At 36.6% G+C, this 17,605-nt stretch overlaps 1 non-coding gene across 1 annotated transcript; it reads right to left on the bottom strand.

Annotated features, from left to right (window-relative positions):
• Positions 1 to 12,607: 12,607 nt before the first annotated feature.
• LOC131490641 (U6 spliceosomal RNA) lies at positions 12,608 to 12,711 on the bottom strand. The gene has a single exon (XR_009251158.1). It is a non-coding gene; the product is annotated as a U6 spliceosomal RNA (small nuclear RNA).
• Between the last annotated feature and the right edge of the window lie 4,894 nt (positions 12,712 to 17,605).

The following is a 17,605-nucleotide window of genomic DNA, read 5'->3' as shown; positions in this document are numbered from 1 at the left end:
CAGAACTAGAACTTAAACCATGTAAAATTGAGTATACATTCTTTCCACTTAAAAAGAAAATGAAAAATTGCATGTGAGTATCATCTTTTAGTTTCTACTTAGGTTATTAATGGCTGAGTTCTCACATATAAAAAACTGACTTTCGCCTGCCTAATGTGTAACTCCTTAGTTGTCTAACTCTTTAATTTTAATTCTGCCTAAATCTTTAAAATGATGTTAAGAATCATGGTGGTGATGGGGTGCCTGGGTGGCTCTGTCGGTTAAGTGTATGACTCTTGATTTTGGCTCAGGTCATGATCTCGTGGTTCATGAGATCAAGCCCTGAATCAGGCTCTGCACTGACAGTACAGAGCTTGGTTGGGATTCTGTCTCTCCCTCTCTCTGCCCCTACCTGCCCCCTCTCTCTTCTTCTCTCAAAATAAATAAATAAACATTAAAAAAATGGCGGTGGTGATAAGAGGTGACAATAAGTAACAACTTAGTTCACATATTGCACTGAGATTGTAAAATCTATCTTTTTGTTTAATATACAATTTAACAAGGTAGATACTATTGTCTTCTACTTTATAGATGAAAAAAGTAAACTTATAAAGATTACATATCTTTCCAGGATCATACAAGCACTAAATGGCAGAGCCACTTCCTGATCTCAAGTCAGCCTGACACCCAAGGTATCTTAACACCATGTTATTCCTCTACTTACAAGTAGACCATTATTCTGATGCAAATAAAAGTTCATCCTATCTATTCAAACTACCTAAAATTGATCTTGTCATTTAGTATCTCAAAAGCCTTTACTAATTCCATAATGTTAGAAGAATTGAGAGCAAATTCCATAGTTTTATTTTTAAGATATTCCACAGCATGGGGTGCCTGGGTGGTTCAGTCGGTTAAGTGTCTGACTCTTGGTTTTGGCTCAGGTCATGATTTCACAGTTTGTCAGTTCCAGCCCCATGTCAGGCTCTGTGTTGACAGCTCAGAACCTGGAGCCTGCTTCAAATTCTGTGTCTCTTGCTCTTTCTGCCCCTCCCCTACTCGTGCTCTGTCTCTGACTCTCAAAAATAAGTAACAAACATCAAAAAAGGGTTTTTTAAGATATTCCACAACTTAAACTTGTGCTTTCTCTTACACTCTACTACCCTATTGTATATACTTTCTGATACAGTCATATGGCCCTTTAACTGTTTCCCCAGGCCACTGTGCACATGTTTAGCCTGGCTGCTTTTGCTTATATCTCATATTCTATCTGGGATATTTTCTTGGGTTTTCTTGTTTTAAAATACTACATAGTCTTAATAATCTAGCTTTATAATCCCCCCTTTCCAAGGATTTTCATTCCATCCTAGTATATCCCCCTGAAATCACAGCATTTAATATCTGTTACTTTTTTGTTTCACTGACCTCATACAGCCTCAGGAATTATAAACATCTTATAGTGTTATTTAACTTTAAGAAACGTATAAAAATTCATTTCTCAATTATAACCTGATTGAGGGTGGGGACACTGTTTTATGAATCTAGTCTTCCCTGCAGCATCTAGCACTATGGTTTTTTGCCAGTGAATGCATTATAATGATTTGCTGATTTAATTTTATGTATAGAATATATGAGTTCAGAATTTGAATGTAGGAAAAAAAAATCTATAGTTCCAAATTTACATTTGTTAGAGTGTAAATATACCATTGAATTTGCTTAATTTCAGCAGCAAATGAATTTTGAAAAGAAAAATATGTTATTAAGATTTTGATTATGTTATATAATTATAATATTTGTAGCAGACAGCTTCTGGCATGGCTTCAAATAATCCCTTACTCTAGATATTCATGTCCGATGCAATTCTCCCCCCTTGAGTATGGGCTGGATATGGTGTCTTGCTTCTAATGAATAGAACATGGTAAAAGTGATATGTCCCTTCTGTGATTCATTTGTATAAGAATGTGACTTTCATTTTGCTGGCAGACTTGCTCTCTTGCTGGTTTTGATGAAACAAGCTGTCATATTGTAGGGGCACACAGGGCAAGGAACTGAGGTTAGGCTCTAGCCAATTGCAAGGAATGAAATGAGGCCCTCAATCCAATACTCTGCAAAGAATTTAATCTTCCTAAAACCCAGGTTAGTGAGCTTAGAAGTCGGTCCTTCTTCAGGCAAGAACCCAGCCCTTGACTATAATACTGTGAGAGACCCTGAAGCAGAGGATTCAGCTAATCTCTTCCGGCACTCTTGGCCCACAGTAACAGAAATGATATGTGTGTCTTGTTTTAAGTCATTCAGTTTCGAGATACTTTATTCATTAAATAATTTTATTTCATCACATACATTTATATGGCTCAATTTCCATTAAATGTGTAACTAAAACTTTTAAATCTTGATTTTTTGCAGCCCATATTCTCTGCCTGAGCAAGAGCATTATCAGTCATACATAACATATCTTGATTCTATGAGTAAAACTGAGAAGAGTTTATACCTGTTATATCTCACTTCAAAGTTACAACAATGCTGTGAGGTAGATTGATAAGGGGGGCAGATGTCTATGTTATTGCCATTTTCAGAAGGCACTGACACTAATAAAGGGATAAGGTACATAGAAAAGGATCAACCATATGTCTACTAGAGTGAAGTTGAAGGTGAAATTATATTTTAAGGTATTCACATCATATGAGCAATTGCCTCTTTCACAAATGTTTATGGTTTCTCCTGCTTGTTAATGGAAAAATATACAAAAAGAAAATGGACTATAATTTTGTGTGTGCGCATGTGTATAGTTAAAACAATATCATCATTATTTTATTTGAGAATATTGCATTCCCCCTAAGTGTAAGCATCCAGCTTTCTACTTTCCAGGAAGCTAAAAGAATCAAACTATATACAGCATACTAGGCTGGGTGAATTTGAGATTCCCACAAATGATTTGTTCTCCTGAGACTAACACAGCATTGTTGCAGATAAAGGCTGAAATATCTGCCCTCTCCCTGGGTGACTGTAAAATCAGAGGAGTGCCAAGGAAGTTTTCCCCAGTATTTGCTTTCACACCTTTTGGTGCCACTGAGCAAATATTTAACACAGAGAAAAATAACAGCAATTTGTCTCAACTAGTAAGAAACTCAACATGTGATGCCAAGTTATACTAGCTTTCTGGAGACTAAATATGCTCAGTTAATAATGTGTATGTACATGTGTGCATATTTTTTTACACACTTAAATCAGCAAAGAGCATAACCTCAATTTAGGTATTTATGAAAAATGCCAGAAAAAAGTATTAAAACTGAAAGAAATATTAAATGCAGCATATATGCATAGGTATATGTGTGTGTGTGCGTGCACACACACACACCTATGCGTATACATACACCCAATTTGTTTTTTAATCAATAGTTTATTTATTAATCCTGACATTATTCCCAGGGCTAATTATGGTCAAGAAATGAGAAAGCTCTCTAGAACCCTCAAGGACTCCTTAAGTACTAAATAATGAGGGGTCAGTATTAGTGCGGAGCTGGCTGTGTGAGATATGAGCAGACATGATGTGATTCTTTGTCTTACATTAAAGGGCTCAAACCCACCATTACTATTCCTTTTCAGTATTATTCCTTACTCTTTGTTCTGGAAAAACGGTTTATAAACAACAACCACCTAATCACCCCCCCCAACCCCAAATTATATGTTTATTTCAGATTTTGTGCTTTACTTCTTTGTCTTTTCTTATGTTCTTTAAGGGCAGGACCTATAATATCTGTTTTCTACACTGGATCATGTCTTAAACTATTCATTCAGCAATTATTTTATACTTATCTCCAGTACTCAGAGAGCTTTCAGGAGGACACTGGAGTCAAGATTGGGAGAGTGGTTTCACCAGTGCTTAAAACAGAAACCACTATGCTGAGAATTTTCTAGTTTATACCCTACTCAAAAAATTGTTAAAATAATTAAATTCTGGATTGGACCTCAGGTTCTTAATTATTATCTGAATTATGATAATCCCTGAAGCTTTTCCTTCATTTTATGGAAGAAACAGTTCTTTCAAATGATCAATTTTTGTAGATTGTCTCATATTTTGTTGCTCTGTGCAAATCAACTCTTTGGAATAATTTCTTTTGGAAATTCTATCTGATGAACAATTATTTCCAATTTATTTTGTTATTAATGATCAATGTATTAGTTAGGGGAATCTAGCTACTATACAAACAAATCCTCACATATGCTAACTTAACAAATAAAAGATTAATCTCTAAGTTAAGGGGACTGATGTAGGAGTTCCTTGTCTGCAAGCAGCTCTCTTCTGGGCTGTAATTCAGAGACCCAGGATTCTTGAACCTCTTGGTTCCACGTTCCGCTATGACTTGTAAGTCCTGTACTAAATGCGAGTAAGTGGTTGATGTGAGAGATAGGTAAGAAGGCATATCTCCATTCCACTCCTAGCCACACGGTTACCCCTGGATGCAAGGAGGCTGTGAAATATCTTCAGCTGAGCATCTGCCTCCTGCCACAACTCATTAGGGAAAGAAAAATATAGAGTGGGAAATACTAATATTTGAAAGTTATCTACCTCTCTCTGCTACTCCCTATCACAAATGATTAAAGCTCATAATTTCTGCTTTTTCTAAACCTTTAAAATTTGTCCTACGAAGACTAGTACTCAATTGTACACTTCCTTATATTGAATTTCACTTATTTTATTATTATTATTATTATTATTATTATTATTATTATTATTATTGGTTTGGTTGTTTCTGTAGTAAATTAAAAGCAGCTATAGGGCAGGAACCATGATTTACTCAAGATATCTCTGATAGTCTTGGGCTTGGTGAACTCTATCTAATCCTTAATACTCACACCATATACCTAGGCTTCAATGGCAAATGGCAACTCTGAATATATTATGGCTAACAATTTATTCTATTTATTCTAACTAGAGAGTTCTACTCTCCTCAAAACCCTTAAGTAGTCTTCAGGTATTCTGGCTAATGATTCCACGGTTCCTAGAATTCTAAGACCAAAGTTGCCATAAGCATCTGTTCAAATTTTCAAAAGTATAGGAATGGCACAAAAAAGTCTTTTTGCTTGTAGTAGTTGTGGTTTTGTTTTGTCTTCTAATGCAATAGAAGTGTTTTCACTTCTTGCAGTGTTTGCAGGGTGTCTTTACTTTTCAAAGCACTTCCATGATGTTTATTATATTTATTTTGGAAAACTATCTGGTGATATGGGAAGATGCATACTCTTATATCCAATATAGCAGGAAGACATTTTATCCCAGTGTGGACAAATTAGTTTCTCATACTAATATAAATTAGTGATGACACTAATACTAGAATGGATGTTTTGGGGTTCACAAACCACTGGTTTTTCACAAAATGCAACAAACTGTAAGCTCTTTGACAGTAGGGAAGTATGTGTTTCAATTTTCACTACCTATTTGTACTGTGGAATGTTTTAATTAAAGAACCTGTGTGTATGGAGACAGTGGTGTTAATTATTACTGTTTAGTAGGTCTACCACCCATTTGACTTTTTTTTACCTTTTCTCCTCATGGACACCCACTGTAAACATCTCCTCTTGTATTACTTTAGCATTATCTCTCAACCGACCATTTCTGCAGATCCAAGGAAGACATGAATAACAATACCATGAATATATCCAATGTTATCTATAACCCAGAATTTTCTTGCTGCACTATCATGGTCTATAGGTTTTTCTTCTTCACCTGAATGTCAAGATCAGGGATGTGTCCTAAATATTTTAGTACCTTTTAGAACCTTATTATAAAAGTATGATCCAAGCTGGGAAGTTTTCTCTCTTCTCAAATTGCAATGATTTTTTGCTTAATGAGTACCATGTGTTTACTCTTCCTTTGTGAAGTAAGACTTATCTTTAATGTTCTAAATTTAAATTGAGTTTCAAGAGAGCCTCGGCTTATTAATTAGTCTTCTAGGATTCAGTGGTCAAGGTTGTATTCCCTCAAGCCAATCCTTTCACCATTTTAGAAGCAGAAGTTGTATTCTCCTCTCAGCCTTCATTTTCCAGACTAAGAGTCCCTAACTCTTTAGACTGTTCCTCTGAGGATATGCTACACACATAAATCAGGTTTCCAAGGAAGCTAAAAGAGGTAATTATTATTTGCATTTTGGGCATTTAAAAACTCAAAGCTCAGAGGTGAGGATACTTAATTCTAGCTACTTCACCAGATTATAAATTTCTCCTGGGAACACAGCTCCTTCTGTTTGTTTTATCTACATCTTTACTCCTTAAGATTCTGGTGATACAACCATACAAATAACGCCGAGTCTAGGGCTCTTAATAAAAAATACATTAGGACCCATCAATGTACTAATCCCAATTCTGGTTTCTAGGTCCTTCTCAGCCAAGAAAAGTAGACTTGTACTATTACCTAGGGGATTATTTTACCAAAAGAAGGAGACTTTTTAGAACACTGAGGTGACAAATTTCCTTTTATCTTCTACATTCCAAAGAGTATTTCCATCTAAATTACATGGATCTATGCCCACCTGTCTTAGGTGAATAGGTACAATCCAGGTATATTGAGAATAATCATCTTCTCCAATCTGAATGGTTTCCTATGGTTTAGTTGTTATCAAAGGACAAAGCAGAAGTGCATTCCAAGGTCTTTTTGAGTTTAAACCAAATTTAAACCTTTTTTTTTCTTCTTTGGCCTCAAAGTTACATTTTAATTACAGTGCAATAATTTGAGGAAGACTGGTAATAGGGAAAACTTTTAGACCTTTTGTTCTTTAGTGCAGTCAAGGGAAACCTCATTAGAGAGGATTTTCTTAGTTAGCAGGGCTTCGAGGTTAATGAGCTGTGAGTGATAATATATAGTAGTAATCCCTCCTGGCAGTAACAGGTTGTATTTTATACGTTCCTTAATCTCAATAGGAAAGGAGGTGATGGGAGAGGGTGAGAAGGAAACCAATTTAAGGGGCCTAGGGATGTTCCAAAAATCCCACTCCTGGTATGAATCATAATTGAAAACTTCACATATTTAAACCTGAGAAGCTGAAAGATGAGTGGGCAAAAACATCTGTCCATAAATGATTTTAGTGACAAAATGGTGACCTGTTTTGATTCCAAAGCTGGATTGAATGAGGTTCTCCAAATCTGGCATCACCAAGGCTAATTTCCTTTTGATGTCACAAGAAAGAGCCAGCAAAATTTAGAGTCATAAATCCTGGATCAATTTGATAGAGATGACAGACAGTAGGAGGGTGAAAGTAGATGAAGGTGGTGTTAATAAGGAGATGTCCTGAGTTGAATGCAATCTGGGGGTACAATTTATATGACTTAATTACATAATGGGGTAGCTTTGAAATTGACTGAGATTCCTCATCAGATGACCTTATTTTCAGAGCCAGTACAGTGGTCCTTAAGAACCTTTTTTGTTCATTCCACTTGGCACTTTGTTGTTGAGAATCCTCTAGAAATCAACTCAGTTCATGCCTTAAGTTTAAAGAGACAGAACTGCCTTTTTGAGCAAGTTTCAAAACTCACCTGGCTGAACCACAGTGTCATCTTATTTGTGTGACATTAGCTACCTTCGTGTAAAGAAAGGAAAGAAAAGAAGGAGGTATGAAGTTCACTTTCTACTCCTTTGCTAGGTTTGCCTTTACAGGATTGCATTTTAGAACTGCCATAAATTATTTATACTTTTAATGAAATAAAGTTCAGAATCCTTGTCCTGACATTCAAGGTGATACATAATTTGATGTTATCTAACTGTTCCATTTTATTTCCCATTTCTTTCCTCCACAAATTCTGTTAGAAACAAGCTGGAATAGAGGTGCCTGGGTGGTTTAGTTAGTTAAGCGTCCACCTCTTGATTTTGGCTCAGGTCATGGTCTTAAGGTCATGAGATTGAGCCCCTCATCAGGCTCTGTGTTGACATGTGGAGCCTGCTTAGGATTCTCTCTTTCCCCTATCTCTTTGCCCCTCCCCCACTCACGTGTGTGTGTGTGTGTGTGTGTGTGTGCGCGCGCGCGCGCGCGCGCGCGCGCGCACGCACACACATATGCCTACGAGCATGCTCTCTCTCAAAATAAATAAATGAACATTTTTAAAAATAAGAAGAACAACCTGGAATATTGATTTTCTCCCAAACATGCAAAACCCTTTTGTACCTTCACTCATTAGGTTACTGTTGTCGGGAATGTTCTCCTTCACTTCTAGTTATCTGCCTCCTATTCTTTAGGATCTAGCTTAAAAAACAATCAATCAAATAAACAAATACACTTACATTCTTCATGAAAGCTTCCTTGTATTTCTCTTTAGAGAAAAGAGAAAAAATTATCCCTTCATTATCTCATGAAGTACCATTTTTTATGGCTATATGCAAAAATATTTTGAAAAAAATTGACAATACTTTATAATTCAAGGCTCTTCTCAACTTATTGGCATTGTAGTGCCTTTTTCACAAAATAAATGGTATTTTAACACTGAAAACATAAAAATAATCATTTCAGAACAAAAGACAGTCTTATGAATCCAATAGATTTGATTTGATTTGATTTGATTTGATTTGATTTTAAAGAGAGAGAGAGTAGGGGAGGAGTAGGAGGGGGAGAGAGAGAATCTCAAACAGGCTCCACACCTAGCATGGCTACATCTCACAACCATGAGATCATGAGCTGAAATCAAAAGTCAGACACTTAACTGACTGAGCCACACAGGTACCCCAAAATCCAATGTGTTTTATATCATGAAAAAGCAAACATTTTCCTTCCTTCCTTCCTTCCTTCTATATTTTTACATTTTTATTTTTTAGATTTTTACCATGAATGCATGAAGATTTACTCTCCAGTGCCTTGCAGCATTCTTGGACGTGTTTCTTCAAGAAGAAACTTTATCAAGCTGAAAAATTACTGAGAACGTTCATCAGTGTTTCTCTCCCTTGGCATGTCTTGGAGAAACCCTGACAAATGCTTCCTCAAATATTGGAAGCCCCTTGATAAGGCTTCCCATTGACAGAAAATCCATCCCTTCCCCTTTGTTTTTGGTTTATTTCTAAGAATATGATAAGACAAAAAACATTTTCCTTTTCCAGCTCATGTCTGGGCACCAGAAGACACCAAGAACACTCTAGATTGAAATACATGCCTACTTTGTTTTACTTAGGGAGACCAGAGAGTGTCAGGGTACATCAGGGCCCTTTAGCCCTGTGCTCCAGCTCCTCTTATTCAAGTCCCTGGGATGCAGGGCTAAGCCTGAATATCCTATGCTTCTTTATCTTTGTAAGACCTAAATTTCAAAATCAGTTGCTGGTCTTCTACCATCTTACTTGAAATGTCTTTCAAACCACACAAACCCTTCTGTAACACACAATAGTTTATATTAACTCTGAGTTCTTACCTGTTTTTCCATGTTGATTTGGGACTTTTGGGGATTTCTAAGGCACTGAAGACACATATGTAAGTGACTACTTCAGCAGGAATTAGATTGATATTACTTAGTCCTTTAATTTTACAATGTCTCTTCTTTGTTCTCAATAGTTCCTGGGTCAAGATTCAATTGACAAAATAAGCATTATTGATTGTTCCTTTGACGGGAAAATTATAGATCAATAAAAAGTATATATAAACCATTTTTCTATGGTTTTTAATGGGATACAGTTTTTAAGGTAAACATCTGGGTGATTAGGGCAATTTCTTTTTCCTCACAATCATAATTTTGAGCTTTTTGGTGTTCAAGAATAAAATTTCAGGTCTATTAGTATGCTTAAATTAATGATATATTCTATACAAATCTTATATTTTTGACTTCGAAGTTTAAGTCTTTAAAAGAAGGACATTTTGGCAATGGGATGGAATTTTGCTACCATTTTAGACATGTCCTTAAAGAATTGTTATTTCTGGGGCGCCTGGGTGGCGCAGTCGGTTAAGCGTCTGACTTCAGCCAGGTCACAATCTCGCGGTCCGTGAGTTCGAGCCCCGCGTCAGGCTCTGGGCTGATGGCTCGGAGCCTGGAGCCTGTTTCCGATTCTGTGTCTCCCTCTCTCTCTGCCCCTCCCCCGTTCATGCTCTCTCTCTGTCCCAAAAAAAATAAAAAACGTTGAAAAAAAATTAAAAAAAAAAAAAAAAGAATTGTTATTTCTTCAACCACTCTTGGGTAAAGTAGTTATCTAGCATTTTGTAAGAAAAAATTTAAAAATAGGTTCCAAAACTGAGGGTTAGTGGAGGGGTTGTGGGAGGGGAGGTGGGCTAAATGGGTAAGGGGCACTAAGGAATCTACTCCTGAAATCACTGTTGCACTATATGCTAATTTGGATGTAAATTTTAAAAAAATAAAAAATTAAATTAAAAAAAATAGGTTCCAGAATATTTCCTAGCAGTTAATGTTAATATGATCTTTCTCCTTCAATAGATCAATGGTAGAATATTTTGGGATGCCTGGGTGGCTCAGTTGGTCATGATCTCACAGTTTGTGAGTTCAAGTCCCGCATTGGGCTTTGTGCTGATAGCTCAGAGCCTGGAGCCTACTTCAGATTCTATGTCTCCCTCCCTATGCCTCTCTCCTGCTCATTCTCTCTCTCTCTCTCTCTCTCTCTCTCTCTCTCTCTCTCTCAAAAATAATAGACACCAAAACTTTTTTTTAAAAAAATGGTAGAATACTTTACTGGGAACTCTACATTGCTGAGCACACTGAGAGGGACTATGCTGGACGCCATACTTCACCGGAGCTCATGAAGCTGGCAAGTACAAAACAGAAGAAATAGAGAGATGAATGTATCTACCACCCGATCCTAGAAACTGTGTATGTTCTACCTATAACCCGTCTCTTCAGATTCCTACATCTGCTGCCATGCCTTTCATCATAAATAAAATCTTATAGATATTCCATACACAATTTTTTCTTCTATTCTTTGATTAAGTTTGAACACTGATCTTGATGTTCACTTTAACCTGAAGTATAAAAACAAATATGTTTGGAAAAAGGAAGGATGCAAAGGGTGAGCCCATTGTGCTATTACTTCTGGGACAAATGCTTCCCATTCATCCTAAGCCTTGTTTTTCCCTCCATTGGCAATAAAACTGCTACCAGAGTTAGTTTCCTTGGAGACAGAGGAAATGAACCTATAGCATTTCCTGGAATTAATCCATTCCCAAATGTTGTTGTATTTATTTTACCTAAATTACCAGCATTAACTATTAATCTGTTCTCAAATTCCACTTGGATTTATGTCACCAAGTTTTCTGTATTAATTCTAAATTTATTTTATTTTTGAAAATACTGAAAATACTATAAATAATGAATTATTAATATACAAATTACTTGAGTCCTCTTTGATTCAATCCTCTTACTTACTGTCTATCTACTCTGTTCTAAATCACCTGCCACGTACTATGGGGAAGTAAAAAGAAAAAAAGTGTTAAGTGTAATGATTATTCCTAAGGAAACAGATGCGGTCATGGGTCTAAGTTTTAGAGAGGATTTCTCCTTCCCATACTCTACTCATACTAAACCATAATCAATTTCTTTCATCCTGTTCTCCAGAATATATTTTTATTTCTATTACTTCTCTACAACTCTACCACTACTGTGCTCATTCAAACCACTAACATTCTTTGCCAGGACAAAAGAAATAGCCTTCTGAATGTCCCACTTTCTCCCATACCTGCCTTCCCTCCCCTACAGTATATTTGTCCCAAAACACCCAGTTATCTTAAAATTTTCAAGTTAGATCATGGTCCCCCACTGCCTTCAACTTTCCAATTATTTGTTTGTTTGTTTGTTTTAAAGTTTACTTGTTTATTTGGAGAGAGAGAGAGAGTGTGAGGGGGCAAGGAGAAAGGGAGAATCCCAAGCAGGCTCTGCACTGACAGCACAGAGTCCAACTCAGGACTGAAACTCACGAAACTGTGAGATCATGTCTTGAGCCAAAGTCAAGAGTTGGACGCTCAACCAACTGAGCCACCCAGGCCCCTCCAATAATTTAAATTAAAATCCAAACTCCATTCTCTGGCCCCATGCTTTTCCCCCTGACCTCATATCCTATAAAACTGCCACTCAGCAGGAACAATGCCACTTGGGAGCAGGTCAAAATCTCTGGGATGGGACCCAGGAATTGGTGTAATAACAAACCTTCCACGTGATTCTGATGCATGAGGGTTCATTGTCCCAAAGCCCTGTTTCCCTTAGGTTTGATCCAACCCTACAGGATTTCTTTCTGCTTTTTGAACCATTGAATTCAATGTTGTTGTCAGGATCTTTAATCCTCTATTTGGAATGTACCTACCCCTGATCTTTGCATGGCTTTCTCCTTGTCAATCAAGTTCCTACTAAATACTATGCCTTTGAAATGTTCCCCTGACTACACCATCTAATGCTGTCCTCCTTATTCCTTTCTTCTACATTAGGTTCTCCTTTTATTTTCTTCTTTTTTTTAAGTTTTTACTTAAATTCCTATCAGTTAACATACAGTGTAATATTAGTCTCAGGTGTGCAATACAGTGATTCAACACGTACATACAACACATGGTGCTCATCACAGCAAGTGCCCGCCTTAATCCCCATCCCCCTCACCATACAACCCTCTGCTAACCATCAGTTTGTTTTCTATAGTTAAGTCTGTTTCTTGGTTTGCCTCTCTCTCTTTTTTTCACCCCAAAATATGGAACACTTCAGGAATTTGTATGGCATACTTGTTTAGGAGCCATGCTAATCTTTGTATCATTCCAAATTTAGTATATGTACTGCCAAAGTGAGCACAGTTCTTGTTTTCTTAACGGTGCTTATTACTACTTGAATTTGTTTCTATGTTTATGTATCAATCATGATATTAGACTGGAACCGAGGTCCTAAGACAATAAACAACATATCGTAAAGTGGGGTGCAAGGCTATATACAGCACTTGTAAAAGGAGGTTAGACAAAATTAGTTTGTACCCTGTGGGATTATTCAGCTCCAGTGTATAAGATAAGTTTGAGAGACCTAGAAAAGGACTGTGTAATAGAAAGTTTGAGTGTGGAAGTGGCTGATACGTTCTGGGTCTCACTCCTTTTATTAGATAAGGACAGTCATGTTTTTCTTAGCCTCTGAAATAACAGCCGAGTACCTCACAGAATCTTCTTTGAGAATTACTATGTGCCCCTTGCAGTGTGTGGGACATTGGATTTATGTCTGAGAGAATCTCAAGTGTGAGAGATAGGCTGGTTATCTATTCTGACAGTGAAGTAAAAGAAAGGAAAGGTGGTTGGCTGCCTTGGGCAATTTGTATTCCTAAACTTCGATGAGGAAAAGGATGCATGATGAGCACTTCCTTTAGGCCACATGATGTTCCCTTAAGTCCCACCCAAAAGTTCTATGAGAAAAGTCAAAAGAACTTAGCAGAAAGGAGCAAAAGGTCACAGGCTAAAGAAGATGCTTTCAACAACCAGATGCAAGAGAATTTATCAACCACATAAAGGAAAAAACAGGCCTCCCAAGAGTCCACTTGAACAAGAGTGAATTTTACGAACCTGACTGGTCAAGATAGAGTGAAACTATGTCACATTATTCGTCAGATAAGGACTCCACTCACCATTCTGCTCCACCTTTCCTAGCTCTGACCCTGGAAGGATCAGCATAGGTCAAAGTTAACAAACTGGGCGAAGAATAAGCTATCCACTAGCCAAGGTCATGCAGACACCAGCTGCAGTGCAGATGCCTCGCCTCTTCCATCGTGAAGGACTTGGCCTATAGCCTTCTGGATTAGTAAAGACGAATGACCATAATACTGAATAAAATGTAAAGCTTTGATTTTTACTATATTTGGACTTACTAATTATCTATTAGGTTTTTAAAATATATATGTGTATACACACATGTATATAATCATGTCATCTTCAAAAAGGTATCACTTTACCTCTTCCTTTCTGATTTGCATGCCTTTTTTTTTTTCTTGTCTAATTGTTCTAGCTAGGACATCCAGTACTATGTTGCATAAAAGTGGCAACAGTGGCCTCTTTGTCTTGTCCTGAACTTAGAGAAAAGCCTTGTAACTTTGCACCACTGAGTCTGATGTTAGCTGTGGGTTTGTCATAAATGATCGTTATATGTTGAAGTAAAATCCTCCTATATGATATTTGTTGAGAGTTTTTATCATGAAAAGATGTTGATTTTTTCCAGTGCCTCTTCTGCATCTATTGAGATGATCATATAATTTTTATCTTTCATTCTATTAATGTGGTATATCACATCTATTGATTTGTGCATATTGAACCAGCCTTGCCACTCAGGGACAAATCCCATTTGATCATAGTGTGTGACCCTTGTAATGTGCTCTTGAATTAAGTTTGCTAGTATTTTGTCGAGGATAATGTACTCTTGAATTTAGTTTGCTAGTATCTGTGTTCATTGGGGATATTGGCCTGTAATTTCATTTTCTTGTAGTGTCCTTGTCTGACTCCTGGATATATATATCTGAAGGAAACAATATTAGTGTCTCAAAAATATATTTGTACTCTCATGCCTATTGCAGCATTATTCACAATATCCAAGGTACAGAAATAACCTAAATGTCCTCCCGTGGTTAAATGGATTAAAAAATGTGAGATACACCCTCCCCACACACACACACAGAAGAATGTTATTCAGCAATAAAAAAAGAAGGAAATCCTGCCCTTTGCAACAACATGGATGAAACTGAGGGAATTTTGATAAGTTAAATAAGCCAGATAGAAAGAGGCAAATACAGCACGGCATCACTTCTATGAAAATTTTAAAAACATATAATAGTAAAGCTCATTTCATAGAACCAGAGAATAGAATGGTGGTTCCCAGCAGCTGTGGGGAGGGGAAATGGGAGATATAGGCCAAAGGGTATACAGTTTCAGTTATAAGATGAATAAGTTCTAAGGCTCTGATGTACAGCATGATGGCTATAATACAGTATTTTATATGTGAAATTTGCTGTGAGTAGACCACATTCTCACCACACACACATAAAAAGAGTTAATTATGTAAGATGATGGATGTTCTAATCATCTTTATCTTGGTAATCATTCCACAATGTATATGCATATCAAATCACCATGTTGTACACTTTAAATACATACAATTACATTTGTCCATTATTCCTCAATAAAGCTGGGAAAAAACTAAATAAACATTATCTACATGGAGGCCTTTTATTATGTGGAAATCACCCAAAATCATGGAAATTTACTTACATTTTGTTCGAGGGTAGGAGACTATATTTAAAGGGACACAGAGAAATACAGTCAATATGCTTTCCAATTACATTTTGTGAGAGTAGAACTTGTTCAAAATACAGGCTGTACTTACTTTCTGCTGAGCCATATCACCAAGAAACAGGGATCTCATCTATTATTGTTCACTAAGGTATTAGCACAAGATCATGTCTGGTATTAAGGAGTACTTAATACATATTAGTGAATGAATGAAAAAAATGAAAGAACAAATGCAAAAAAAAAGGAATACAACTGGTAGACTGGAGGTTAAATTATGACTCTGCCATTATGTAACTATGTTATAATTAGTAAGCCTTAGTTAATTTCCTAGTAGAAATTAAAGAACCTACCTCTCAGGTGATTATAGGAATGAAATAAAATAAAATAATGCATATAAAATGTTTAGTTCAGTATCTGACCCATAATTATTATTATGATTATAATGCTTTAGGTAATAAGACATCTACATGTATAATACTGTGTTAAAACATAAAACCAGTAAATATCTTAAGGATTAAAGTGATTAGGTTCAAGTTCTGAGCATTTCAAAGTAGACAGAATTTGTAGAGTTGGAGCAGAGAACAGAAGAGGGAGGCATAGAGTGTGAGGAGGGAGACATGAGAAACATTCCAGGTGTCTAGGAACTGCTGGGTATATAACAATCAGAGTTCACACTTTTATCATCTCACAACTAATTAATTCATCAGCCTCTACCATTTTCTTTTCCCCAAAATATTGCTTCAATAATGGCACTCCCATAACAACAAAATTAACAACAAAAAAAGAAAAACAAAACAAATGCCAATCAAAAATGCCCCACAGAAACTCTCTCTGCCCAGAAGGAAATCACAAGTCCTTATGTTGGTGTTCTAGATCCATTGCTATATGCAAAACGCCCAACTTCAAGTCTTACTATTCTTCACCAAGAATGTTCTTTGAGCCATGTTCGTCTCTTTACTGCCCCATGAATGTATAACAAACATTGATCACTGAAGTGTCTGTTCATTTTGTATTCTCTTCAGGGAAAGTGCTTCTCCCCTCTGAGCCTGTTCAAGTTGCCTCCTTCATCAGAGTTCAGCTCAAGTCATCCCTCCAGGGTTCACTCTCTTCTCCCTCTGAAAAGCCATTCCTCTAATTGGTTATAATGCTCTTTTGTCCATTTATCACATGCACTGGGACACCCTGTTCATTGTGCTCTCATATAATCATTTCATTCCTGTAATTTAGTTATGTACAGTTTATTTTTTTATATATTTATCTTATATCTACTACTAAGAATAATATAAATGCTTTGAGGATAGAGGCAATATCATTTACTTCTGTGTATCCTGCTCACTGACTAATACTATATTGTGCACATGATCTGTTTTATAGAATTCTGCTGTGATGCGGATGCTGTGCATCCTGATGGCTTAGAGTAGTGCCAGTGTTAAAGTTGTCACTATATCTTATCAAGGAAACTGATATAGCCCAGGCCTCCCCCTGAAACTCTGGATCACCTTGAGGAAAACCAAAGGAGATATATGTTCCGCAATAACCTCAGCCATAGCCAACAGCATCAATTTAAACTTTTGACTTATCCTCAGTCAGTATTGAGAATATCTATTTCTGCCTAATTGAAAAGGAGTTGGGTACTACTTGAAATTTTCTTTATAAGTTAATTGGCTTGTAAGTATGAAGAAAAAATGGGAGTTGGATGAACACAAAAAAATTTATATTGGTCACATAATCCCAAATATGCTCTCAGATAGACAAGGATGGGTAAGGAGGGGTTCAGGTCATTTGTATCACTTAGGATGAATTCTTTAAATATCTCTGATAGAACCAGTTGAAATAAATTTGGAAATAAAGTATAATATTACCACAGAGTCATATTGTTGGTGACAGGAGAGCTAAAAAAATAAAGAAAAAATAACTGGCTGGTAATATTTTAAAGGGTAACCAATGCTCACCAGCAGCTGCAGTAAGACATTAAGTAATAGAGCACAGTAATGTTAACTGCTCTCCTGGTAAGAGTGGTAAATGAAATAAACCCTAGCATCCAGGGTATCATTAATCTATAGTGAATAATGGCAGTGGTAGTGTAAGGAGATTAAAAAGGGCATTGTAAACATTTGTGGCTGTATAATATACAAATTAAAAATGTGAGAACGCTTGCAGCTGCATAATCTACAAATTAAAAAGTGTAATAGCATGGCATTAATTACTGGCTGATCAATTCCCCCATAATTGCTGGCATGTAGATGAACAATTATAGGTCCGAAATGTTATTTGAGAAAGAGACATTGACCTTGGAACTGTAAGGAATGATACTCTGTTATAAGGTAATACAGGATCCTATCAAACTCAGTTCCAATATTTGTAGCAGCCGCCAGCTCAGTGCAGGGCTGTAATCACCACACTATTTCTTTCGATTATGGTGCCAGAGGGGT

The sequence above is a fragment of the Neofelis nebulosa genome, chromosome 11, assembly GCF_028018385.1.
Source record: "Neofelis nebulosa isolate mNeoNeb1 chromosome 11, mNeoNeb1.pri, whole genome shotgun sequence".
Taxonomy (NCBI): Eukaryota; Metazoa; Chordata; class Mammalia; order Carnivora; family Felidae; genus Neofelis; species Neofelis nebulosa.
Note: the sequence above shows the minus strand (reverse complement) of the source record. Positions and strands in the feature narration are given on the sequence as shown.